This window comes from Canis lupus, chromosome 2, assembly GCF_003254725.2.
Source record: "Canis lupus dingo isolate Sandy chromosome 2, ASM325472v2, whole genome shotgun sequence".
NCBI lineage: Eukaryota > Metazoa > Chordata > Mammalia > Carnivora > Canidae > Canis > Canis lupus.
Window position 1 is genome coordinate 35,296,079 of NC_064244.1, and position 26,190 is coordinate 35,322,268.

Genomic DNA, 26,190 nt, shown 5'->3' on the forward strand with positions numbered 1-26,190 from the left:
AGATGGAAAACAGTTATGACTGGTAGTTATAAAATTTCACCTTTGAACTAGGCCTTGAAGGATGAGTTAAGAGTTTTCTGAGGGGAAAAGAGGGAGAGAAGTATCCAAAGAGAGAAAACCACAAGGGCAAAGGCATATGGTCCAAGATTTTTTGAAATTGAAGTGTAATTAATATACAATATATTAGTTTCAAGTGTACACATATTCTATATATTATTCAGTGCTCACCACAATAAATACAGTCACCATCTGTCACCATACAGCATTATTACAATATTATCGACTGTATTCCCTATGCTGTACTTTTCATCTCTGTGGCTTATTTATTTTATAACTGGAAGTTTGTACCTCCTTTTTTTTTTTTTAAAGATTTTATCTATCTGTTTCTATCTGTTCATGAAAGACACACGGAGAGAGAGAGAGAGAGACAGAGACACAGGCAGAGGGAGAAGCAGGCTCCATGCAGGAAGCCTGACGCGGGACCTGATCCCTGGACCCCAGGATCATGCCCTGGGCCAAACCGCTGAGCCACCCAGAGATCCCCAGGTTTGTACCTCTTAATCCCCTTCACCTCTTTTACCCATCTCCTGACCCCTATCCCCTCTGGCCATTATTATTTGTATTTAAGGAACTGGTTTTTTGTTTGTCTGGTTTGTTTTGTTTTTTAGATCCCACATATAAGTAAAATCATATTGGTTTTGTCTTTTTCTGTCTTATTTAACTTAGCATTATACCCTTAGGTCTATCTATGTTGTCACAAATGGCAAGATCTCATTCTTTTTTATGGCTGAGTATTATTCCGGTGTATGTGTATAAATGTACACATTATATTGTTAATTTTAGCCATTCTGATAGGTGTGAGGTGGTATCTCATCGTGGTTTTGATTTGCATTTCCCTGATGATGAGTGGTGTTGAGCATCTTTTCATGTGTCTGTTGGCTATCTGGTTGTCTTCTTTGGAAAAATGTCTATTCATGTCTTCTGCCTATTTCTTAACTGGATTATTTGATTTCTGGACATTGAGTTTGGTAAATTCTTTATAGATGTTGGTGAGGATGCTGAGAAAGAGGAATCCTCTTACAATGTTGGTAGGAATGTAGGCACTCTGGAAAACAGTAAGAGGTAGGAATGTAGGCACTCTGGAAAACAGTATGAAATTCCTCAAAAAGTTAAAAATGGAACTACCCTACGACCCAGCATTTGTACTACTAGGTATTTACCCAAAGTATATAAAATACAAAAAGATTTGAAGGACAACATGTACCCCAATGTTAATAGCAGCATTACACATAATAGCTAAACTAAAGGAGCACCTAGGTGGTTCAGTTGGCTGAGCATCTGCCTTCAGCTCAGGTCATAATTCATAATTTCAAGATCTTGGGATTGAGCCCCAAGTCAGGCTCCCTGTGCAGTGGGGAGTCTGCTTCTCGCTCTCCCTCTGGCCCTCCCCACTGCTTATGCCTGCTCTATCTCTGTCTCAAATAAAACAAAAAACAAACAATAGCTAAACTGTGGAAAAAGCCCAAAAGTCATGTCCATTGACTGATGAATGAATAAAGATGCACTATATATATACCACACACACACACACACACACACACAGGTAATACACGGTTATACCATTATATATATATATAATATATTCAGCCATCAAAATAATGAAATCTTGCCATTTACAATGATGCGGATGAAGCTACAATGTATTACGCTAAGTGAAATAAGTCAGAAAAAGACAAACACCATATGATTTCATTCATATGTGGAATTTAAGAAACAAAATAGAAGAACATATGGGAAGGGGGAAAAAAGAAAAGGAAGCAAACCATAAGAAACTCTTAGCTATAGAGAACAAACTGAGGGTTGATGGAGGGAGATGGGTGGGGGATGGGCTAGATGGGTGATGGTCATTAAGGAGGGAGCTTATAATAGTGAGCACTGGGTGTTATATGTAAGTAATGAATCACTAAATTCTGCTCCTGAGGCGCACCTAGGTGGCTCAGTCAGTTTAGCATCTGCCTTTGGCTCAGGTCATTATCTTGGTGTCCTGAGACCAAGCCGCACACCGGGCTCCTTGCTTAATGGAGAATCTGCTTCTCCCTCTCCCTCTCTCTCCCTCTGTTTGCACTCTCTCTCTCAAATAAATAAATAAACTGGGATCCCTGGGTGGCGCAGCGGTTTGGCGCCTGCCTTTGGCCCAGGGCGCGATCCTGGAGACCCGGGATCGAATCCCACGTTGGGCTCCCGGTGCATGGAGCCTGCTTCTCCCTCTGCCTGTGTCTCTGCCTCTCTCTCTCTCCCTGTGACTATCATAAATAAATAAAAATTAAAAAAAAAAAAAAGCAAAAATCAAATAAATAAATAAACAAATAAATAAATCTTAAATAAATAAATATATTCCTGAAACCACTACTATACTATATGTTAACTAATTAGAATTTAAATAAAAAATTGAAACAAACCAACCAAAAATATATATTTATATACATTTTATTTATTCATGTATCACACACATGTGTGGATTGCTTCTATATCTTGGCTATTATAAATAATGCTGCAATAAACATAGGAGTGCATGGATCTTTTGAATTAATGTTTTTATTTTCTTTGGGTTAATACACAGTAGTGGAATTACTGGATCATATGATATTTCTATTTTTAACTTTTTAAGGAAACTCCAGACTGTTTTCCATAGTGGCTATACCAGTTTGCATTCCCTCCAACAGGGCACAAGCATTCTTTTTTTTTCTGCATCCTCACCAACACTTGTTATTTCTTGTCTTTCTGATTCTAGTCCTTCTGACGGGTATGAAATGATATCTCATCATGGTTTTGATTTGCATTTGCCTGATGATTAGTGATATTGAGCATCTTTTCATGTGTCTGGTGACCATCTATATGTCTTTGTTTTTTTTTTTTTTTTTTTTCTATATGTCTTTGAAAAAAAATCTATTCAGGTCCCCTGCCCCTTTTTAAATCAGAATGTTTGGGTTTTTGGTGTTGAGTTGTAAAAGTTCCTTACATATTTTAGATACTAACCTTTTCTTAGATATGGCATTTGTTTAAATTTTCTCTCATCCAGTAGGTTACCTTTTCACTTGGTTGATGGTTTTTCTTTTTTTTTCTTTAAAAGCTTATTTATTTATTTGACAGAGAGAGAGAGAGAGAGCATAAGCAGCATGCCGAGTGAGGAGCCAGTTATGGGGCTTGATCCCAGGACCCTGGGATCGTGACTGGAGCTGAAGGCAATATACTAACCGACTGAACCACCCAGGAGCCCCAATGGTTTTTTCACTTTTAATTTCCTTTCCATTTTTAGTGTGGTCCCAATAGATTATTTTTGCTTTTATTCCCTTGTCTGAGCAGACATATCTAGAAAAATGTTACTAAGGCCAGGGTCAAAGAGACTACTGCCTGTGTTTTTGTTTTTTTTTAAAAAGATTTTATTTATTTATTCATGAGAGACACAGAGAGAGGCAGAGACACAGGCAGAGGGAGAAGCAGGCTCCATGCAGGGAGCCGAATGTGGGACTCAATCCCAGGACTCCAGGATCATGTCCTGGGCCCAAAACAGGAGCTAAACTGCTGAGGCACCCAGGGATCCCTGCCTGTGTATTCTTTAAGGGGTTTTAGGGTTTCAGGTCTCACATTTAGGTCTTTAATCCATCTTGAGTTTATTTTTGTGTATGGTGTAAGTGGTCTAAATTTTCCCAGCACCATTTATTGAAGAGACTGTCTTTTTTTCCAATGGATATTCTCACCTCCTTTATTGTAGATGAATTGACTCCATAAGCATGGGTTTGTTTTTGGGCTCTCTATTCTGGTCCATTGATCTATGTGTCTACTTTTGTGCCACTATCATACTCTTTTGATTATTACAACTTTGTATATCTTGAAACCTGGGATTATAATATCTCCAGCTTTGTTCTTCCCTCTGAAAATTGCTTTGGCTATTTGGAGTCTTTTGTGGTTCCATACACATTTTAGTATTATTTATTCTAGTATTGTGAAAAATGTTGTTGGTATTTTGATAAGGATTGCATTGAATCTGTAGACTGTTTTGAGTAGTATGGATATTTTAACACTATTAATTCCATACAGTTGGAGATTTTGTAGAATATTGCCTAACTTTAGGATACCTTCCCCAAGCTACCTATGAAAGCTCTTTGTTACTCAAACCTATTCGTTTATAACATGACCTCATCAGAGGTTCAGATGGGAATGTTAGATAGATGTATGCATGAGAACAAGAATAAATTGATGGGTAGAAGAAGTAAGGTATGTATGAAGGAAAGAATATAAGAATGGATAATAATAACAAATATGTATATGGTGCTTTCTATGCATCAGGCATTGTTCTAAGTGCTTTATATTTATGAAGTCATTAAATCCTCACACAACCCCGGGAGGCAGGTATTATCATACACGCTTTACAAATGATAAAAATAAGGCATGCACGGTTAAGTACTGTACCCAAGGCCACACAGCTAAAAAGTGGGGGGGGGGGGGGCAGTCACGGTTTGTACTGAAGCAGTCTGGCTCCAGAAGATGTTACAAACTGGGTCCCAGGAGCACATGCTGGGAGTTAGGCAGTTCCTCACTCACCCACGTATCTCATTTTTTCACTTCGTGTGGTTTCTTGGCTAAGCTTCCTCCTGCTGTTTCCATGGAACAGACCTCAGTCCAGGCGGCCAGAGTCCATGCTGCCCTGACTGGCTGTGACAGGAAGTGCTGAGGACTGAGGACAAAGCCTGCTGCTCCCAGGGAGCTAGGTGAGGAAGCAGAGCCTCTGGCCTGTCTGTGGAGAGCACCTCAGCTCTGGGATCGCAGGTCTGATCACTGAGCAGGAAGCTGGAAGTTTGCCTTTCAGGTTGATTGTATTAGCATTTCGGAAGAGTCCCCCTTCCTGTGAAGTGTATTAACGATTCACTCGGGCTGGTCTCTCGCCTGGGGAAGGCTCATCTTGAAGTGCCTCAGATTTTCTAGGAATCCTCTGAGACATTTTGACATTCTGATTGTCACTGCCAACGTGGGCTGCAAAGGAATTAATTGACATGGATGAAACCCTCAATTTCCAAGGGCTGTGTAATAAAATAAAGGTTATTGTATTATTACAGATTCCACCACTAATGAAAAAGGGCTAAAGACTGGAATCACAATATGGTATGCTTATGGGGGACTTACCTTGACTTCCACAGGCAATCATCCTAAACTTCAGGGAATAATAATTATAATAGTTATTATTTATAAAGGACTTTTGATATGGTAGGCACTTTACTAAATGATCTCAATATGTTATGTGTTCCCACAACAATCTTAGGAAGGAGGTGTTCTTTTCAATTCCATTTTATAAAAGAAGAAACTGAGGTATGGACAGGTGAAGCGAACAAGGCTAATCAGCTGTAGAGTAGCAATAGACAACCTTATGAGTAAAACACGTTCTAATTTTCTTAGGGGTGAGGCAGAATTAAAATACTTGGGCAGGCAGGGTAAGATATTAGCCAAACATATGGCATTCTAGGTGGTACAATATTAGGAGTGTGTGTGTGCATGCTTTCCAGACTCTGGGAGAACCCCACTGCCTTTTGTCTCAGACCACAGAAATCCATCCATCCACCCATCCAACCACTTGTCTATCCATACAAAAGAGATCCATCCAGCCATTCATCTAACCATCACCCATCTACCTATCCATCCATTTATCTGCTCATCAATCCACTTGTCATTTATCATCCAGCCAGCCAGCCATTAATTTAGTCATATATTCACTTATTTATTCAAATCATGGTGTCCCTGATTGCCCTTTCCAAGCATGTCCTGGAGGTGTGTGCTCTTCTCCTCTGCAAAGATGCCTGCAATAACTAAGCAACAGGCAGAGGAGAGGGGGCAGGATGAGGAGCCAGAAGATGCAGTACCAGCTCCATAATTTGTTAAGTCTTTTCAACTTTTTCATCCTCAGTCTCCCTGTATGTAAAATGGGGATAAAATCTATAGCCTATTGTGAATCTAAAGCAAGCAAATATGTGACACTCTTTGGAAACATAAAAGTGTTGCACAAATTATTTTCACCATCATCATTATCATCACTAGTGCAGCATGTACCCTAACCTACAATGTCCTTAAGTTTGAGAAGTTAGCATCTGTAAAATGATCCATTTTTGATTTTGTATTACAAAAGTTCCATCAAATTTACAAATGTGAAATTATTTACATTATGCCAGTTTTATAATAATCAGACCTATTCTATGTCCTTCCAGGACTAACAGAAGAATTAGGGAAGGGATCCCTGGGTGGTGCAGCGGTTTGGCGCCTGCCTTTGGCCCAGGGCGCCATCCTGGAGACCTGGGATCGAATCCCACGTCGGGCTCCCGGTGCATGGAGCCTGCTTCTCCCTCTGCCTGTGTCTCTGCCTCTCTCTCTCTCTGTGTGTGTGTGACTATCATAAATAAATAAATAAATAAATAAATAAATAAATAAATAGTTTTTAAAAAAAGAAGAATTAGGGAATAAGAACTGGAAAAGGACTTAGTAATAAGGAATACTTGATCATGAAATGTAGGCCTGTCATTCCTGGCTTCATTGTTAGATCCTGGTTATATGGAGAGAAAAAAGTGTACTATAAAGAATGTGTGCCTGAAAATCCAGGAAAAGATGAAGGATCCTTTTACCTTCTGATCTTGCCATGAATTAACCAGAACTCTTTAGGTTTGGGTGCTGGAAACCCAAATCCAACTAGTTTAAGCAAAATAATAACAATAATAATGAAAATAGAAAAAAAGAAAGGAATGTATTGGCTGGTATAACTGAAAAATCAAAAATAGAATAGAACAGCCTTTCGGCATGGCTGGACTTGCAAGCCTCCGTGACGTCCTTGCCATCTGTCATCTGTCTTTCCTCAGTGTTAACTCTATCTTTGAACACCCTCTCCAGACATGGTGATGATGCCCCTAGTGGTCCTGTAATCGCCATTCTCCTCTTCTAATGTGTTAGAAGTTTTCAGCTCGCCATACAGCCTCCCTTGCAACAAGATGTGGTTTGGGACTAAATTCTGGCTGATGGGATATAAGCAAAAGTGATACGTGTAACTTTTGGGTTGTTCCCTTAAAAGGAAAGCCCATGTTCCTCCATCCATTTTTCTGCCTTCTGGTTAGCTGGAATGTGGTCATAGTGTGATGAAAGTACTGCCCAGAGCAGCCCGGTTGGCTCAGCGGTTTAGCACCACCTTAGGTTCAGGGCATGAACCTGAAGACCCCGGATCGAGTCCCATGTCAGGCTCCCTGCATGGAGCCTGCTTCTCTCTCTGCCTGCGTCTCTGCCTCTCTCTCTCTCTCTGTGTGTCTCTCATGAATAAATAAAATCTTAAAAAAAAAAAAAGTACTGCCCACATGAGCAGAGCAACAAGATAGAGGAGCCAGGGCTCCTAAGGATTTTGGTGAAGCAGAGCTACTACATCCACTTGGGCTTTTATATGAGAAAGAGATGAATTTTTGTCTTGTTGAAGCTACTGCTCTATGAGTCTCTTTGTTTCAGTAGCCAGATCAAAATCTTGATTAATTCACTTTTCCCTCTTCTCTCACTTCTCCCATCACTGTAGTCAGGGGATAAAATCTGATGATAGGCCAGACCTTGGATTGGGGCTGTATCCCTGAATGTGGGGGCAGAACCAGGTCACCTTAACTCAAAAGTTGCTCCCTAAGGAGTATGGGGGTCTATCACCAGAAAATGTGAAGTGAGGCTACACAGGCAAAACCAGCACATGGCCATTGTAATCCTTATGCCTGTCTATTTAGATTCCCTCAAGAGAAAATTTCATTGACCCAAGTCACCTTCTTCCTCTCACCAGGCCTCAGCAGAGGTTTGCAGCCTGTAGATCATCTACCACATTCTTGGTAATGGTCCAATCGGCTGTGGCTATGGAGACGAGGCCCCTACTGCTGCCCCTCTAGTTGCCTTAATGGGCAGAAGGGGCAATATGATTGACATGTCTTCAGAGCCCTCTTGTCTGCTTGCTGTAGTGGGTGAGGTTCATGAGAAGAACTGGGGGAACTCATAAAGCAGACTAGGTTCTCCAGGCCTGGGGGATGGACCAGGGAAAACATGGAGACTAACTACAGTCTGTGTATCTATGCTTTCTATCCCCACATCTGATAATCTGCCTTTGCAAAATGACACAAGGATCTTAGCTGGGTCATCTTCACTGTGCCAAAGGCAAGACAAGCCCTTTAAATTTATTGCAAATGCTCAATGGGATGGACCAGAGTGTTAATTCCAAACGCCAATACATGTTGATAAATAATGCTATTAAAATGTATTCTTGTTCTGATACTTTGTTATAGAATCTTTCTTCTTACTTTCTCCCAGTGTAACATTTGCTTTAAAATGCCCTAGCCAAAAGCCAAACGCCAGTAAAACTGCACCTAGTCTCCCAGAACATCTTCATTTATGAAACACTCAAAGATTCAGCAGTTGGGAAAAGCCTCTGAGATACTCTACTGTTTTGTAAATTTTGCAAAATCTGTAGTTCCTGTGATGGAGGCCTAACTGCATGTTGAATCTGAAATTTTGAAGCTTCAATTGCTTAAAAATATTGTAACTGCTTCTCAAACAGGAAAATTGCATTTAGATTTTCCTCTGTGTTTAACCTCAGACTGGCTACAGATAGTCTTCAAATTTCCCCAGTAAATGAAAATCACTTTAGGATTGAGATTGCATGTGGATAATTCGTACCTTGAGAAAAAGAAAAAGTCTTCAGGGACACCTGGGTGGCTCAGCGGTTGAGCGTCTGCTTTTGGCTCAGGGTGTGATCCCAGATTTCCTGGATCAAGTCCTGCATCAGGCTCCATGCATGGAGCCTGCTTCTCCCTCTGCCTGGGTCTCTGCCTCTCTCTCTGTGTGTCTCTCATGAATAAATAAATAAAATCTTAAAAAGAGAAAGAGAGAGAGAGAGAAAGAGAGAGAGTGGCTCAGCAGTTTAGCGCCGCCTTCAGTCCAGAGCGTGATCCCAGAGACCCAGGATTGAGTCCCATGTCAGGCTCCCTGCATTGGGCCTGCTTTTCCCTCTGCCTCTCTCTCTCTCTGTCTATGATTAAATAAATAAAATCTTAAAAAAAAAAAGAAAAAAAAGGGGAGAGAAAGAAAAAGAAAAAAATCTTCAGGAACAAATACAGTCATATATTCTGTGCTGGGCCTATAACATGGAGAAATAGATGATCATTTTGTTCTGTAATCCATAGCATGAAGGATTTAGGACAGAGACAAGGAACACATTTTTGCATATGAGGTTCAGTCACATCTGAACTGTTTTGAAGGGAAATTGCAGTGTCCTGCACTCAATTTTCTTAGAGCCAGCCTCTTGAGAAATTGTATGATCCCTTTGGCACTTTCCATGTCAAAATTCGCTTCCTCCCCCACAGAGGCTCTAGTGCTTCAAACCACCTCTTGTCATTGGTCAGTCACTCATTCAAACTAAAGTGTGATTGTTTGCATCTTAAAGGAGACCAGTGGGAAGAGGGCAGTGGTTTAGTCAAATGAATGAATCGGTGAACTTCTAGGCATGACAGACAATCTGTTAAATGGAGGATTGAATGGGAGTCTTTCTTGTCCACTCATAAAATGGGTTTTACCTATGACAAATACATCCACTTTCCTTTCTCCTGTCCTATCCCTTCCTTTCCTTCCATCTGTTCAACAAATATCTCTGGGGGGCCTGCCCTGTTTCATTCTCTATGCCCAATGTTGAAATCCTGAAATGAGAACTGTCTATAACAAAGGGAAGTGGATCCAAGAAAAAATAATCATAATTGTACAACTGCAATGACCATCTCTCTCTTTTTTTAAAGATTTAATTTATTCATTCATGAGAGACACACAGAGAGAGGCAGAGACATAGGCAGAGGGAGAACTGGCTCCCCGTGGGGAGCCTGATGCAGGACCCGATCCCAGGACCCCAGGATCACAACCTGAGCCAAAGGCAGATGTTTAACCACTGAGCCACCCAGGTGCCCTGTAATGACCATCTCTTGAGTGAGTGCTTACTACACACTGGGGACCATGTTAGGAGCTTTTTATGGATAGCATTTAATCTTCATGACAATCCAGTGAGATAGGTGGTATTATTCTCTTCACAGACAAGAAAACAGAGACACCAATTTTTGGTCTACAGTCACACAGATTAAGTGTGGTGGTGCTGGAATATCAACGCAGCCAATATGACGTCAGAGCTTTTTGTTCCTGGTGAGATCAGATTAGAATGAGCATAGAGTGGGCTCCAAGGGGACAAATTCCCTAGTGTGCCCTAGGCTGCTTCAGAAGTTGTGTTAAGGGACAGCAAGAAGGGCCAGGTTCTTGCTGAGTGTATGTGAGCACCAGCAGCAGAGTCCCAGTGGGGCACCCCCCTCTCTTTGTTTGCCACCATCCAAGGGAGCCCATCCCCCCATGAGCAGACACCAGAAGCTGGCTGTGCCCCAGGCATGACTCTGGTCAGGAAGAGAGGATCTTTTGTGAGCTGCTGGCCTGGCCTCTGTTAATGCCAATTAGCGTTCCTCCCTGCTTGGAGCTGCAGGGCCAGCAGGCTTTTGGGATCCTGGTGGCTAGAGGTTTTGGCCTAGAAATGCTCAGGATGTGGGACAGAAGTCAGAGTCTGAGGGAGGGACTGTCATTGAATGGAAAGGAAATGGGGTTTCACAGAAGCTCATGGGGCCCAGCAGCCACAAGGGCAGGGTGGTCTGGGGCCAGGCAAAGAAGAGAGAAGGTGACATCTAGGACTGCCCCCACTCCACCCCCACCATTATCTCTAGGCTGTGGCCCAGGAAACTGGTTCTCTAGAGAGGAGGAAAAGGTAGACAGTGGGCTCTGACATTCCTAGGCTTGTGGGGGGACCCGGGGAGAATCTGGGAGCTTGGCTATCTGGGGTGACGCATACCTACTGCCCCATAAAGCAAACCTGGAATGGTGGCCTTGGATTCTACCCACCTGCTCTTGTTTCCTGCGTGGAGGCTGTGTCCAGGACCACTGCATTTCAAGCAGCCACCGATGATGCCCGGGAGCCAGTGAGTGTTCATCCCTTCCCTGGCTCCTGGCTCCAGCTCCACCTACTTGCCCAGATGCTCTCTAGGGACCCAGGTGCCCCCAGAGAACAGTTTTCTAGAACCCTATCCAGCAAGTATAAGAAAACCACTTCACCTTCCAAAACACAGAGCTTGCCTTATTCTTTCCTCCTCTCTACTGGGGGTCTTTCTGAGCAGTCAATGAAGGGAGAGAGACAGAGTATTGATGGTCCAAAGGTGCTCAGGCCACATTTCCTATCCTTGAACACCTAGTACCTCTCTTCTTCTTGGTAGTCTCCACCCTTTTTTTAGTGGCTTTTCCATAATCCTGTGACAATTTCTACTTCTGGCTCCATGTCCCTAGGAAATGGACAATTTCATAATGGGGGCAGGGGCTGTCACATAATAGAAGCCTTATATTTGCTTGTCAGGAGCTAGACTCAGCCTGTCTCCATCCCTGCAGTTTGAGAGAACCAACTATCACTTCTTCTAGGACCAAAAGCAAGAGCTCGCTGTCTCCCCAGCCTCACTGGTGAGGACAGACCCTGCGGCTGCTCTTCCCTGCTGTGCCTCTCATTACTGCATGGCCCATCCCTTCGGAGACTTTCGGTGCCAGGGCTCAGGCAGGGCCTGTGAGGAGGCTTGGTGAGGCTTTTCTCTCTGCCCCTTGGCCACCCGCCCCCACCCTGTCATCGGCGGGTGACAGGGGCAGCTTTGCCAACAAAGGTATCACTGAAGCTCTCTGCCAGCTTGTCACTTACCTCCCCCAGGGAAGGGGTGGGTGGAGGGGCCAGTCATTCAAATTGACCATGTTTTTCAGCAGGTACTGCTGCTACCTACAGCTTCTGAGGTAAGAGAGGAGCCCTGTCAGGGACTGCCCCCATGTTCTCAGGGCCTGAGGTACACAGCATATCCCTGCCTACCCTCAGCTCCCTGAAGTCCAGGGTCACAAGACCCTGGAGAAATTACTCCCTGCACCTGGCAGGAAGAGACTGATGGTGCCTTGAGAAGCTAGAGATCCTTAGCCTGGCTTTGGTAGCCTTGGCATCCAGATCTCCCCTCAATATTCCAGCTACTAGCGGGGATTCTTCCTCTTAGAAGAGTCCTATAAACAAGCCTCTGGGCCTTTACACACACTATCTCTTCTCTCTCTCTTCTCTGCCTAAATCCTACCCACGCAGGAGGGTCAAACTCAACCTTCACCTCCTCCGGGGTAGCCTCCCTTGACAACTCCAGCTTGCAAGAGCTCCTTCCTCTGAGCCTTCATAGCTCACAAAATAGAACTAAATACTATAGTATCTCTCATCATATATTAGTCTTGTTTTTCCAATTAGTCTGTCAGTCTCTTGAGGACAGGAGACCAAGGGTGACCCTTTTTTGCCTCTCCCAGTGCACTTAGAGAAGGGTTGGACTTTTTGGAACCCAGCCGTGATTGGTTGACTAATTAGAACTTGTTGGACTGTGTTCAGGGCCTGGATTTGTGTGGGTACATAGTTTTCATGTGTCTGTGTATATGCTTGATTTACACATATGTGTACACATATGTAGAGTATGTGTTTATGCATGTGAATATGACTAACATATTTATACCATGTATAGAAATGGTTTCACCAATTCAACAAGCACTTACTGAGATCCTGTAACAACTGGGCACTATCCCAGGTGCTAGACTTAATAGTGAGTAAAGGAATAAACTGCCCAGCCCCTCAGAGCTGGAAAGAGACACCATTAAAGAAGCAATAATAGGGATCCCTGGGTGGCGCAGCGGTTTGGCGCCTGCCTTTGGCCCAGGGCGCGATCCTGAAGACCCGGGATTGAATCCCACGTCGGGCTCCCGGTGCATGGAGCCTGCTTCTCCCTCTGCCTGTGTCTCTGCCTCTCTCTCTCTGTGTGACTATCATAAATAAATAAAAATTTATAAAAAAAATAAAAAAATAAAGAAGCAATAATAGGGCAGCCTGGGTGGCTCAGCAGTTTAGCACTGCCTTCAGCCCAGGGAGTGAACCTGGAGACCCGGGATCGAGTCCCACGTCAGGTTCCCTGCATGGAGCCTGCTTCTCCCTCTACCTGTGTCTCTCTCTATCTCTCATGAATAAATAAATAAAACCTTTAAAAAAAAAAAAGCAATAACAATAATATGAGCTAAGTGCCATGATGGGGGAGCAAATGGCAGAAGTACTTTAGCCAGTCTAGAAAGAAGGTCAGGGAAAGACTCACAGACAAAGGAAGAATTGGGGGCTGCCTGGCTGGCTCTGTGGAGCATATGACTCTTGATTTCAGGATTTTGGGTTATAACCCCATGTTGATTATATACCTTATGTAAAAATAAAATCTTAAAAAAAAGAAAAAGGAAATATTTGACTAAGAGTCTGTTGAGTATTAAGTTGTGTCCCCCAAAAAAGATATGTTTAAGTCCTAATCCCCAGGTCCTGTGAATACAACCTTATCTGGGAATAGGATCTCTATTGATGTCATCAAGTTAAGTTGAGGTCATCCTGGATTAGAATGGGCCCTAATTCACAGACATTATATGGTCTCATTCATTTGGGGAATATAAAAAATAGTGAAAAGGAATAAAAGGGAAAGGAGAGAAAATGAGTGGGAAATATCAGTGAGGGTGACAGCACATGAGAGACTTCTAACACTGGGAAACAAGCAAGGGGTAGTGGAAAAGGAGGTGGGCGGGGTGACGGGGTGACTGGGTAACGGGCACTGAGGGGGGCACTTGATGGGATGAGCACTGGGTGTTATGCTATATGTTGGCAAGTCAAATTCCAATAAAAGAATATACAAAAAAAAGAAATGAAATGCCTCCCCCTCCTTCTTGTTCCCTAGATTATATAAGTTTTTAAAAACTAAGAAAAACGGTGTCCATCGAAAGATGAATGGATAAAGAAGATGTGGTCTATGTATACAATGGAATATTACTCAGCCATTAGAGACGACAAATACCCACCATTTGCTTCGACATGGATGGAACTGGAGGGTATTATGCTGAGTGAAGTAAGTCAGTCGGAGAAGGACAAACATTATATGGTCTCATTCATTTGGGGAATATAAAAAATAGTGGAAGAGAATAAAGGGGAAAGGAAAAAAAATGAGTGGGAAATATCAGAAAGGGAGACAGAACATGAGAGACTCCTAACTCTGGGAAATGAACAAGAGGTGGTAGAAAGGGAGGTGGGCAGGGGGTGGGGGTGACTGGGTGACGGGCACTGAGGGGGCACTTGATGAGATGAGTACTGGGTGTTATTCTATATGTTGGCAAATTGAACACCAATAACAATAAAAAAAAAAAAAGGATGGGCCTTAATTCAATGACTAGTGTCCTTTTTATTTCTTTTTAAAGATTGTATTCATTTATTCATAAGAGACACAGAGAGTGAGGCAGAGACATATGCAGAAGGAGAAGCAGTCTCCCTGAGAGGACCCCGATGTGGGACTCAATCCCAGGACCCTGGGATCACAACCTGAGCCAAAGGCAGATGCTCAACTGCTGAGCCACCCAGACGTCCCAATGACTAGTGACCTTATAAGAAGGGGAAATTTGGACACACACATGGGAAGAAGGCCACTACAGAGGCAGAGATTGAGGTGATGTCTCAACAAGCCAAGGGGTGTCAAGAGTTGCAACCACCAGAAGCTAAGAGGGTCATGGAACAGATTTTTCTCCCTGAGCCCCCCAAAAGGAACCAACCCTGCTGACACCTTGATTTTGGACTTCTGGCCTCCAGAACTTTGAGAGAGTAATTTTTTGTTGTTTCAAGCCTCCCCCCGCCCCCCCCAGGTTATGACACTTTGTTATGGCAGCCCTAGGAAAGCCCTAATACAGAGACTTACTAGGCTAACAAGGAAATCTACCAGATGAGGAAAAGGAGGGAAGAGTGACTCTCACACTGAGCAGACTACAGAGAGAGCATAGCAGAAAGAAATAGAAAGCTCAAAAAAAAGGGGGGGATCCCTGGGTGGCTCAGCGGTTTAGCACCTGCCTTTGGCCCAGGACGTGATCCTGGGGTCCTGGGATCGAGTCCCACGTCGGGCTCCCGGCATGGAGCCTGCTTCTCCCTCTGCCTGTGTCTCTGCTTCTCTCTCTCTCTCTCTCTCTATGTCTATCATGAATAAATAAATAAAATCTTTAAAAAAGAAGAAGAAGAAAAGAAAGAAAGCTCAATAGGGCTGGAAGGGTCTCTAGGAGGTAGGAATGAATGAGAGTTACATGTTAGAGCATGAATGTGTATACATATGGTACACATGACATGATTACATGTATGTGAACTGTTTGTATATTCCTGTATGTGCTTTTTGGAGTTTCACATTTTTCATCTTATGTTTATGATTTGTGTGTTTCTGTATGCTCTCACATAGTTTGTGTGTGTCTTAATGTGTGTGTGTGTGTGTGTGTGTGTGTGTGTGGTCTGCATGCCAGTGCATGTATGTGGTCTGCAGGTATGCAGTGAACCCAAAGAAGGTTTGTGCCCAGTCTCAGGAAATTTTGAAGCCAGGCAGAGCCTAGTATCCTTGTCTACATGATTGGTGCTCACTGTGGATAGCAAAATCCTGGTCAGACTGTGTAATGACTAAGGTAGACACCCAGAGCTCTGAGCTCACCTATCGAGGTTGGAGAAGACCATGCAGGGATGACTATGCCTGGTCTACCTTAGTAAGCAGGAGGCATGTGTGGACAGAACTGTGGAGTCCTTAAGTTTAAGAGTCCGAGGTGGCCTTGGAGACGGTTCAGATTTCTCTTGCCCCTTGGCCCAACCCCACTGGTGCTGCTTCTAGGCAGTCCCCAAAACTCAGTCCATAAAAGGGCGCTCAGGGATTTGGCCAAATGCCCACCTGCTTGGAACCCCAACCCTGAACAAGGATTGCTACTGAGGGCAGAAATCAGGGTAAGAGCCACCCCTATTCCCAGCTTTTCTGATAGGACATGCAAAATGTATATGCATGCATCCTCTTGGGGAGAGGGTGCCTGGCTTCCATCATGGCCAGAGGGTCTGTGACCCAGGAAATCTAAGAACCAATTTTCTTGTCTCGGCTGACATTGAAGGAGGGAGTGTGTGAGTGGTATGTGCAGGTGTGTGCAAGCATGCGGAACTCTCAACCTGCTTCCTCTCCGAGAATATGGTTGGATCAGGATGTCAAGTGCAGCCCCGGGCCCTGCCAGCTGCTGCCATGGTCAGATTGCAGGGGGCTGTCCTTGACAGGACTGATAGAACAGACAGAGCCAGTATTAAGGACAGGATGGGAGGGATGGAGGCTGGTGCTTTCTGGAGGAAGCTTGTAACCTGAAGGAGCCCCTTGAGGTGAGCTACGTGACTCACCAGCCCTTACATGGTTCACATTCAGGATGAAGAGTTGGAGATGTAGCAGGGTGGTTGTATGGGTGGGAATTGGTTCCTGCAGCATTAGCTTTCTCTGCCTGCTGCCAGCCTGCCCTATGTTTTTTTGTTTTGTTTTGTTTTGTTTTTTAAGGTTTTATTTATTTATTTGAGCGAGAGAATGAGAGAGAGAACACAAGCACAAGACAGAGGGAGAAGCAGATTCCTCGCTGAGCATAGAGCCTGATGCGGAGCTCAATCCCTAGACCCTGGGATCATTAACCTGAGCCGAAGGCAGATGCTTCACTGACTTGATCCACCCGGGTGCCCCCCAGCCTGCCCCATGTTAATGCCTCTGGGTAAGGTGAAGTGCTAAATACAACAGACCCACATATAAAATTAAGTTTATTGTTGGGGGACTTGTTGGGGCTACATTCTGAGAAGCTGGATGGGCAGGGCAGGAGAGCTTCTTATGGATAATGAAGTATGCTGATCCCTAAAAAGAGGGAGGGGAAAGGGATCTCCCAAGACTCAGGGCTCAGGGCTGGGGGTGGAGTGGAGGCATGGTGGCTGTGCTTCTGCCATCAGGCTCAGCTGGTGGGAAGAGAAGGAGGATATACCTGTGGCTTGGGTGGGTTTCTCCCCTCCTTGCCTCAGGCACTGGGCCGAGCCAACCTGGACCTTGCCACCTGAGGGGAAAAATTCTTCCTCTACCCTCAGGTCTTCCAGCTGGGCTAAGGATTCAATTTACATGAGACACGTTAACAGGAGAAAAAAAGCTCAAAGTTTTATCATGTGTGCATGGAGGCCTAATAATGAAATGGAGACCTAAAGAAATGACTAACGCAGGCAGTTTCTATATTTCTTAGACCAAGAGATGAGAAATTGACAAGACAAAGAAAACTGAACTTTGGGAGCTTCAATTAGTAGCCCTTGGCCCCCACACATCCCTACACAACCAAACTCTTCCTCCTATGGACTCCCCAAACATCCCTGGATTGGGGATTTGCCTGATGCTGTCCTCCAAGACCTCTCCCAAGTCCCTTTCCTCTGCTGCCCAACTGTCTTCCTGTGCCTGCCTGCCTGCAGCCACTGTCCTACTGCCCACTCTGCTTCCCCACACTCCTCAACCCCTGTAGCTGACAGGACTTCACTGCTTATACTGTGTCAAGAACCCTCTGGCTCCCAGACATGATGGCTCCCTTGCTCTTTCTCCTTTTTCTTTCTTTTTTTTTAAATTTATTTTTATTTATTTATGAGAGAGAGAGAGAGAGAGGCAGAGACACAGGCAGAGGAGAGGGAGAAGCAGGCTCCATACCGGGAGCCCGACGCGGGACTCGATCCTGGGACTCCAGTATCACGCCCTGGGCCAAAGGCAGGTGCGAAACCGCTGAGCCACCCAGGGATCCCCCCTTCTCCTTTTTCTTTTCTTTTTTTTTTTTTTTCCTTCTCCTTTTTCTAAAGAACTTTCTATAAGCAACTAATTAATCTCATCACATCCTTTCTGTGGAGCCCAGAACAGGGAGGGAGGGAGGGAAGAGAAGTACCTTGTCCGTTGAGGATAGTCAAGTGGACGAATGGCTACCCAAGCTGCTGCTAGGCAAGTTTCTCTCAGAGCTTCCACTCCCCCACTTTGGAGCTGCGTGCAGTGTGAGCCCAGCTCCAGGAAGGAGTGGGGGTCACCCCATCTGCTCTTAGCCCTGGCTAAGTTTCCAAACTGCCTGACAAGACCTGTATCATTTACTCCTTCCATTTGCTCCCACCAGTCAATTTTTCTCATTCCTCCTCAGGCAACTAACTTATGGGCTCAAAGATTAGGCACAAAGGACTTGAGAAGGGATACAGATGAGTGTAGAAGAACATGACCTTGGGTGGCACCAACGACCTTTCTCCTGGACGCTATGCCTGCCCTACTGGTGCAGTGAATGACCTGGAGTGCAGTTTCTGCATGCAAATGTGCCCAGGCATCCTAGCCACTCCATTGACAGCCTGGGGCTCCTGGAGAGTCCCTGTGCCATCTGATCTCTTGTTACCCGAGGAATGGGACCCCACTAAGCCCTGGATGCACACAGCATGGACTGCCATGGAGAGATGGGGCCTGGCCTAGGCCTCAGAGGAAATCCAGAACAGGAGAAACAGTGTGGGACATTAATTGTGCACTTACTGACACCAAGTCCTGAACTAGCCACACAGTGCATGTTAGAGCTCGTGTTATCCTCTGACTCTCCAGGAAGTTCTTAAGGAAACTCCGGTTTAATAATGCAAGAACTTGGCCCAAGATCACATGGTGAATAAGTTGTGAAACCAAAACTCAACCAAGACTTTTATGATCTGAGCAGAACTTAAAAATGTAAATCACATAGTGCCATCCCCTGCCTAAATCACTCCTACCACTTCCCATTGCCTTCTGCCTGAAAACTTTTTCCTTTCCACAGCTGGTGAGACCCAGCACCTGCACCTCTGACCTCACCTCCTCTCCCTGCTCATCACACCCCCTGAACCTGCTGCAGGCCTCTTTTTGTTCCCCTAGCACATGTGCTCATTATCCACTCAAGGCTCTTACACTTACCATTCCTCTGTTTGGAACATCTTCATGGAGTTGCTCCTTCTCATCCTTCCGGCGAAATGCCACCTCCCTGGAGATCCCTTCCCTGATTACCCAAGCAACTGTGTTCTTCCTCCTTCCCTCTCTTATTCCTTCATCTCAATTTTTATTCTTTACACCATTTAGTATCTGAATCTATTTACATGTTAGCTTGTTCCTTGTGTCTTGCCACTAGAACATAAGCTCCTTCAGAGTGCTCACCATTGTATCCCCAGGGCCCGGTGCTTAGTAAGTGCTCAATAAATGTTTGATGGACAAATGACCTCAGAAAATCTTTCTTGGGCCCCAAGGGAGCAGCTAGAGGAGGAAGGGGGCACACTGGGCAGAGAACTTGGCTGCTGGCTTGCAAGCTACATTGAGGACTGATCCCTGAGGCTCTCCCCATTGAAGATAGTCCACCTGTCTATCTGTCCATGAGATGACCTGGCCTGCCTTTCTGCATAGGAAGTATGTGTAGACACATGTTCTCAGACTTTGCGTGAAGCCAGGTGGAAGGCAAGGCTGCCTGGCATATCTGGACCAGAGCTGGGTACCCTTAAGCTCCCTGTGTGCTCCCAGCCTTTCCTGATCTTGGCTGAGGTTCATGGCTGCTCAGGAGTCCACCCAGTCATGGTCACGCCAGGGGCTGGTGGCAGGCATTGCCTGGAGGGGAGGGAGAGACTGCTGCTCAAAGAAACTGATCTTTTGCATTTGCTGACATTCTTGGATTTGGCATTTACAACCTCAGGGTTTTATTCCGAAGAGGCCTTTTGCATTTGATGTAAATATTATGGTGATGAGAGGCGACACTGAGAATACCCTGTAGGAAATGTAATTCCACCCCCACCAGGCTGGGAGCCTCTTCCTGCTGCTGCTTTGGGTTGTTATTCAGGGGATTGATTCCTCCCAGTTCTTGGGTTAACCCAGAAGGGCCCCCTCCACTCACAGGCAGCAGGGTCTGGGAGTAGTACATTAGTTATTTTTCCAATTTGCAGAGGCACTTTCATCCATCAATGTGGGAAGCAATCGGGGCAAGTCTGGAGCTGGCTCATGCTGCATCCATTCTCTGGGTGGGGGAATGGCCCATTCTGGAGGAGGTTTGGGCAGTCGTCCACTTTAGAACAGTACAGTTGGGAGATCCAACCCAGTAATGGCACTGTAGTTCCCCAAAGTCAGCTGCTCACTCAATCACTTCCTCAATGAGTCTCAGTTATCACAGGTTTCCCAGCAGGGTCTAGTTTTGAATCTATGTGTCTGTCTATTCTCTGTAGCATTGGACACTTCCTCCAGCTGTAGTGGCCCTTCGTGCCATATTCCTACTGTCTTCCCAAACTCCTGGGGTAATGCTATTTATAATCCCCAGGTACAGTCCCGGTGTGGATCTAGGACTGGAGAGCTGTTCCCAAATGGCTTGCAAGACAGAAGAGAGGGATGGCATCTCTACCTTGATATCTCTTTGATATGCTGTGTGGCCAGAGATAAATGATTGAATCTCTCTGAGCTTTGGTTTCCATATCCTTCAAATGAGGAAAATTATATCTATGACGTAGATCTAAAGAGAGAGTACATGTAAGGGGCCATACCCAGCACTTGACGTGAAGTGAATACTCAAGAAATGTGGGCAGTTATTATTAGGTACAGAGAAGGCTGTGAGGGATAGGGTGAACAAAGGGTCAGTTGCTGGCCTGGAAGTCCAGAATTTACAGCTTGCCTTCCTGGCTGTGCTATGAACTTTATATCTATAAAGATATATCTATAGTGAACAGTCACTCAATCAATAAACATTGGTTATTTGGATGTGTAGTGAGTGCTTTTATCATCGTCAGTTAGCCAGTATAACCTAGAGCTCAGGGACGTCCAGGTGGCTCAGTGGTTGGGCACCTGTCTTCAGCTCAGGGTGTGATCCTGGAGTCCTGGGAAAGAGTCCCACATCTGGCTTCCTGCATGGAGCTTGCTTCTCCCTCTGCCTGTGTCTCTGCCTCTCTCTGTGTGTCTCTCATGAATAAATAAATAAAATCTTTAAAACAAAAACCAAAAACCTAGAGCTTAGATTCTGCAGTTGGAGAAACAGTTTGAATCCCATCTTGGCCTCTAGACACTGGACTTTTCAAAGTTTTGTTTTCTTCATGTATAGGAGGGAGTTCTGGGGGTGCCTGGGTAGCTCAGTCAGTTAGGCGTCTGCTTTCGACTCAGGTCACTATCGTAGGGTCCTGGGATCCAGCCCAGGTCAGTAGGGCTCCTTGCTCAGTAGGAAGCCTGCTTCTCCTTCTCCCTCTGCCCCTCCCCGACCCCCTGCTTGTGCTTCCTCTCTCTGTGTCTCTCTCAAATATATAAATAAAATCTTTAGAAGAAAAAGATGAGAGAGCTAATAGAACCACATCAAATGTGAAGATTGTAGGATACTGTTGGGCATATAGCAAGCCCCTCCTGAATGTGTACTGTGGGGGATGGGGAAGACTCCAGATTTGGGATCTGAAGGCCTGGGTTTAATCTACTTCCACCTCCTAATTTACTGTCTTACCTTGGGCAAATCACTTCACCATGGAAGTCTCTATTTCCCAACTGGAGGAAGTGGGATAATGTCAGCTGGTTTTAGACTGCCATTAAAAAGGCTTAACATTTGCCATAAGAAGGATGCTCCACATGTGTCTGGGGAGTGGGTGAATGATGTGGGGGATTTTAGGATATGGATTCCAAGAACTTGGATTGGCATCCCAGTTTTATCACTTACTTTCAGCGTGCTTTGCGACAAATGACTTCACCTCATTGAACCAAAAGGAAAGAAAATTTCTTCCTCTACCCTCAAGGTCCTCCAGCTGGACTAAGGATTCAATTTACATGAGACATGTTAACAAGAGAAGAAAACCCAAAGGTTTATTACATGTGCATGGAGGCCCAATAATGAAATGGAGACCTAAAGAAATTACCAAGGCAGGCAGTTTTTATACTTCTTAGATGAAGAGACAATAAACTTGTGAGGAATTGACAAGACAAAAATGAACTTTGAAAGCTTCAATTAGTAAGGGATTCTCAATGGAATTTGAGCTGGGGTAGTAAATTAGTAATAAGTAACAAGGGTTGTTTATACAGTCTTCTTGGCTCTAAATTTCCCATCTCTAGTGGTTAAGATGTCTCTTTACCTCCTGGTATAGAAAGGGTACCTTTCACATGGGAGATTTATTTCTTGCTTTCAGGGACACAGAGAAGGGCCTGAGTGTCCTTCTTGCCCAGGCTGTCTCTTAAGGAACTTTTATTTTGAATAATTGGTATGCCAAAGTGGCACATTTGGGGCAGCCAGCCTTTGATCCCCACAGAACCTCGGGATCTCTCAGTAGAAAACAAGATAATACCTAGGCCCCAGCATTACTGCAGAATAGACAGTTAATATTAAAATGCCTCGTAAACCATAGGGCACTGTGCTCACTCTGGTTTAATATTACTTTGAGCAAAGCCCTGGGTGAAGAACTATGAGGGCTCCAAAGATATGCAAAATCCTTGGCCCTGGCTCTGGAAGAGCTGTGAGAGATTTGGGGATAGAAGGCACAAAGCAGGGGCAGAACTCCGCAGAGTTGCACACATTGATTTTTTTTTAAAGATTTTATTTATTTATTCACGAGAGACACAGAAAGAGAGAGAGAGAGAGAGAGGCAGAGGGAGAAGCAGGCTCCATGCAGGGAGCCCAACGTGGGACTCGATCCTGTGACCCCAGGATCACACCCTGGGCTGAAGGCAGCGCTAAACCGCTGAGCCACCCGGCTGCCCTCACATTTATTGATTGCACACATATTTACAGAGTACTAGGCATGCTGTTATAGGTCTGTTGGAGGTTTTAGGCTATGCCCTCTGGGGAGCCTGGAAGGTCAGGGTAAGGCCCCTGGATCAACTGGTCTGGGGGTGGAGGTTTCTGAAAGCATGTGTCATCTGTGCTCCTGAGTTCCCTTGTGGGGCAGGCAGGTCCCTGGCTCACTCAGTCAATTTCCTTAGTCACTCTCTGAGGGAGCAGTGTACCGAGTCCATTGTAGGGAGAGCATTTGAATCAGCCATTCAGTGGTCCTTTTCCAAAGGTCAGTGGCCTATCTGGCCACTGCAGCTGGTGGCCACAAAAGACCTGCTGAGAATCCAATCTAATGGAACAGCAAAGACTCCAGCCACTCTTCCTGGGAGCCCAAGGGTGAGTTGCAAGGTGATTTCACTGCTGTTGCTTTCTCCCTTTAGACACAGGCTGTCCTCAAGGGCAAAAATAGCAGCTTCAGAGGCGGGAGTGTTGTGACATCATCCCCAGGTTCAGCCAGCAAACCCCTCTCCAGACAGATGATCCTGCTTGCCCCTTGGAGACCAGAGCCAAGCTCCTAGGGGATGATTTTGGTGGCCCTGGGCCCCTTCCAGTCCCCTGACTCCAGTTCTGGGCTGTGTCTGTGAACAAAAATCTCCCTACCTTGGGTTTTTACCTGGGTGAATAAAAGTGCACTCAGTAGTGCTCTGTGGCTGGGCACCTGCCCACCTCCACCTTCCCAGGGCTAAGCGTCACAGACCTGCAGGGGTCTACAGCCTTTCTGGGCCAGGGGCACACAGGCTGAGTTGGAGACAGAGGATGGCACCCAGCCTGGAGGCTGAGCTGAGGAAGAAGACATTCTGCATCCTGGGGAAGAGGGAGGGAGGAAGTAGGAAGGGAAGGGGGTTTGACTAGAGAATAGAGTTTGTGCTCAGGTGTGTGTGTGTGTGTGTGTGTGTGTGTGTGTGTGTGTGTGTCTGCAGCAGAAGATAGCAGGAACTCCACAGTCTCTACTGATTAGAAGGGTTTTGAAATTGATAAATTACTTTGTATTGGGGCAAAATGATTTGACCAGATTCCAAATGTCTCAGAGAAGGGAAGCTTCTCTTTGGGCCAACTATTGATTGTGTTTAATAGAGCTGGGACTTTCTCACTTAAAAACAACAAAATAAACATCTAAGAGAAACCACTAACTCACCTCTCTGCCTTCCTTCCTTTCTTCTTCCTTCTCTCTAAAAACAGAAAGGAACCCAGAGACCCAAACAAAGCTGGGGTGAGGGTGGGGCAGGGGGGGCAGTGCTGATATCAGAGCTATGGAGTTCCTCTGGGGCAAATTGATGGTAGGGGCTCAGGAGAACAGGGGATCCTGGGTTGGTCCCATTCTTCACAGATCGATTTTTGCCAACAGCGACTGTCGGAGCCTTTGATAAATCACTAACCCAAGTGATGAATGCCCTGAGGCCGGGTGGGGTGGGGGAAAGGATGCTGGTCTGGGAGGCAATTCCAGAGGACAGGGGTCAGTTGGAGGGTTGGTGAGCAGGGGAAGCCAAGTGAGTTAAAGCTGAGTTCTAGATATTCTGTAAGATACCCCTGGATAGCTAATCCTGGCTTTATCTTTCAATAGGATTTGACCACAATCATGAACTCAACAGTGCTTCAAAATTCATTTTCATTCTGTCTCTTGTCTGTCTCTTGTTGTCTGTCTCATTGTCTGCCTCTTTATCTGCCTTCCAAATGGACTCTGATGGTTTTCTCCCAGCAGAAAATTCCCTTGGGCCTGCTAGGAAATGGAAAAGAGTGTGAGGAGTAGCAAGTAGAGGGTTGGCAGTGGGCAGTGGGTGGAATGGAGTTAGGTGGCCTCTTGAAATGGGTAAAAGTTAGCATGGGGGGGGAGGCATAGAGAGGGGCAGAGCAGCAGAGAGAGGATGGGACTGGGGGAATGAAAATATGAATTTGCAGAGCAGCCCTGACCAGAGAGAAGCCAGTTTCTAATGTCTCACTTCTCACAGAGGGAAAGGTCAGTCATGTGGTTTTCTCATCCGTCTCCCAAACGCAGTGAGAGCAGAAACCTGCATTGATTGGGCTGGAATAGCAAAAAGTGCGGAGAGGGAGAGAGATCAACCCAGAGCCATAGAGGTGATCCCTCATCATGGCCAGATCCTGCCTTATGGACAACCCAACTCCTAGACCATGAGTTTGAATTAGTTCTGGGTGACCTTGGACAGTGACTTAGCCTCACTCACCTTCTAGTTCCTCATCCATAAAATGGGATAAGAGAACAGATTTCTCATGAGATTTATATTAATTAATATCACATATATAAAGTACTTAGAACTGGACCTGCCTCATAGCAAGCATTCAGTAAATGTTAGCTGGGAACATCATTATTCTCCCGCAGTAGCAGCATGGCAGAGTCTGAAGTCCTGAAAACTCAAAGTGTGTCAGCCACACTGGAGTCAGAAGAAGGAACTCCTGGCTCTGCCTGAGGGTGGAGAATTCTACCCAAATGACCCGTCGACAGGCCAAGCCTGTTCTGTGCCCTGTACCTTCTGTCGGTGCTGATGTGCCATGGGCTGAGTCTCCATCACTGAAACTTAGTTCTCTAGATGCCTGCCCGGCTCCTGACTGGCCCAATGGCCTACGGGCTCCTGCCACGCTGGTTGGGCTTGGCCCCTCCTTACCGCCACCGACCTGGCAGCCGCTTCCAGGCTCCCGCCCTGGCTCTGTCCATGGTGCTAGCCCACATCGCAGCCCGACACGTGCCCACCGTGCAGAACTTCCCACCCCAACCATCTGCTCTTGTCCCCCCAACTTTAACATCTCTGATGATCTCCCCAGTCACCGAGAATGAATTCTGAGCTCACGTTCTGGAACGCTGCCAGGAAGAAGGAAGCGGCGTTAGTATAAAGAATCACACAAAAGGCCGCAGGTAATTATGTCTCTTTTAAGCTGCTAACAGGATTGGCCGTTTGATAAATGGGAGGATTTGAGGCTGTTTTGTCACTGACAAGCTGTTGTAAGATCATATTGGAAGCTGAAGACAGTTTATCTTCATGTGTGTGGTGGAGAGAGGGGAATTCTCCGTGGATTTTACACCCTCTTCAAATTAATGTGATTTCCTAGGCCGTCCTGTGCACAGGAGCGAGTGATCTTTATGACTCACCCCCTGATTAGATTACCTGGCTCAGCAGCCACCTCCAGCCCCTCTGAGTGCTCTCTCCCTCTCTGGGCCCCTCCCTGCTCCACTCTCCCTCCACCTTTAGCTTCCCTCTGACCTCCTCTAGCCCTGGTCTCAGGGCCAGTTGCTGAGCAAGCCTACAGCTCAAATACTGCTGGCTAGCCCAAGAGGTGGGGAGATCTGATTTCTTCCATTTCTCTGGAGGGAGCAGAAGAGCAGGAGGTGGTATTCTATGAAGAGGGAGGCAATGGGAAAGGAAAGGAGGGAAGCAGAGGAGGAGAGAATGAAGGAGA

At 45.5% G+C, this 26,190-nt stretch overlaps 2 long non-coding RNA genes across 3 annotated transcripts in view; both read left to right on the forward strand.

The window, feature by feature from the left end:
- Nucleotides 1-21,945, forward strand: part of LOC112659029 (uncharacterized) — a 44,862-nt gene extending 22,917 nt beyond the window's left edge. Inside the window, exons 3-5 of the long non-coding RNA XR_007406251.1 lie at nt 13,878-14,045; nt 16,518-16,722; nt 21,685-21,945. This is a non-coding gene — a long non-coding RNA (uncharacterized LOC112659029). The remainder of the gene's footprint in view (nt 1-13,877; nt 14,046-16,517; nt 16,723-21,684) is intronic.
- A 3,414-nt stretch (nt 21,946-25,359) lies between these two features.
- Nucleotides 25,360-26,190, forward strand: part of LOC112658973 (uncharacterized) — a 37,601-nt gene continuing 36,770 nt past the window's right edge. Inside the window, exon 1 of one of the 2 annotated variants that reach the window (XR_004814062.2) lies at nt 25,360-25,648. This is a non-coding gene — a long non-coding RNA (uncharacterized LOC112658973). The remainder of the gene's footprint in view (nt 25,649-26,190) is intronic. The other variant, XR_003136067.2, reaches the window with a different exon arrangement.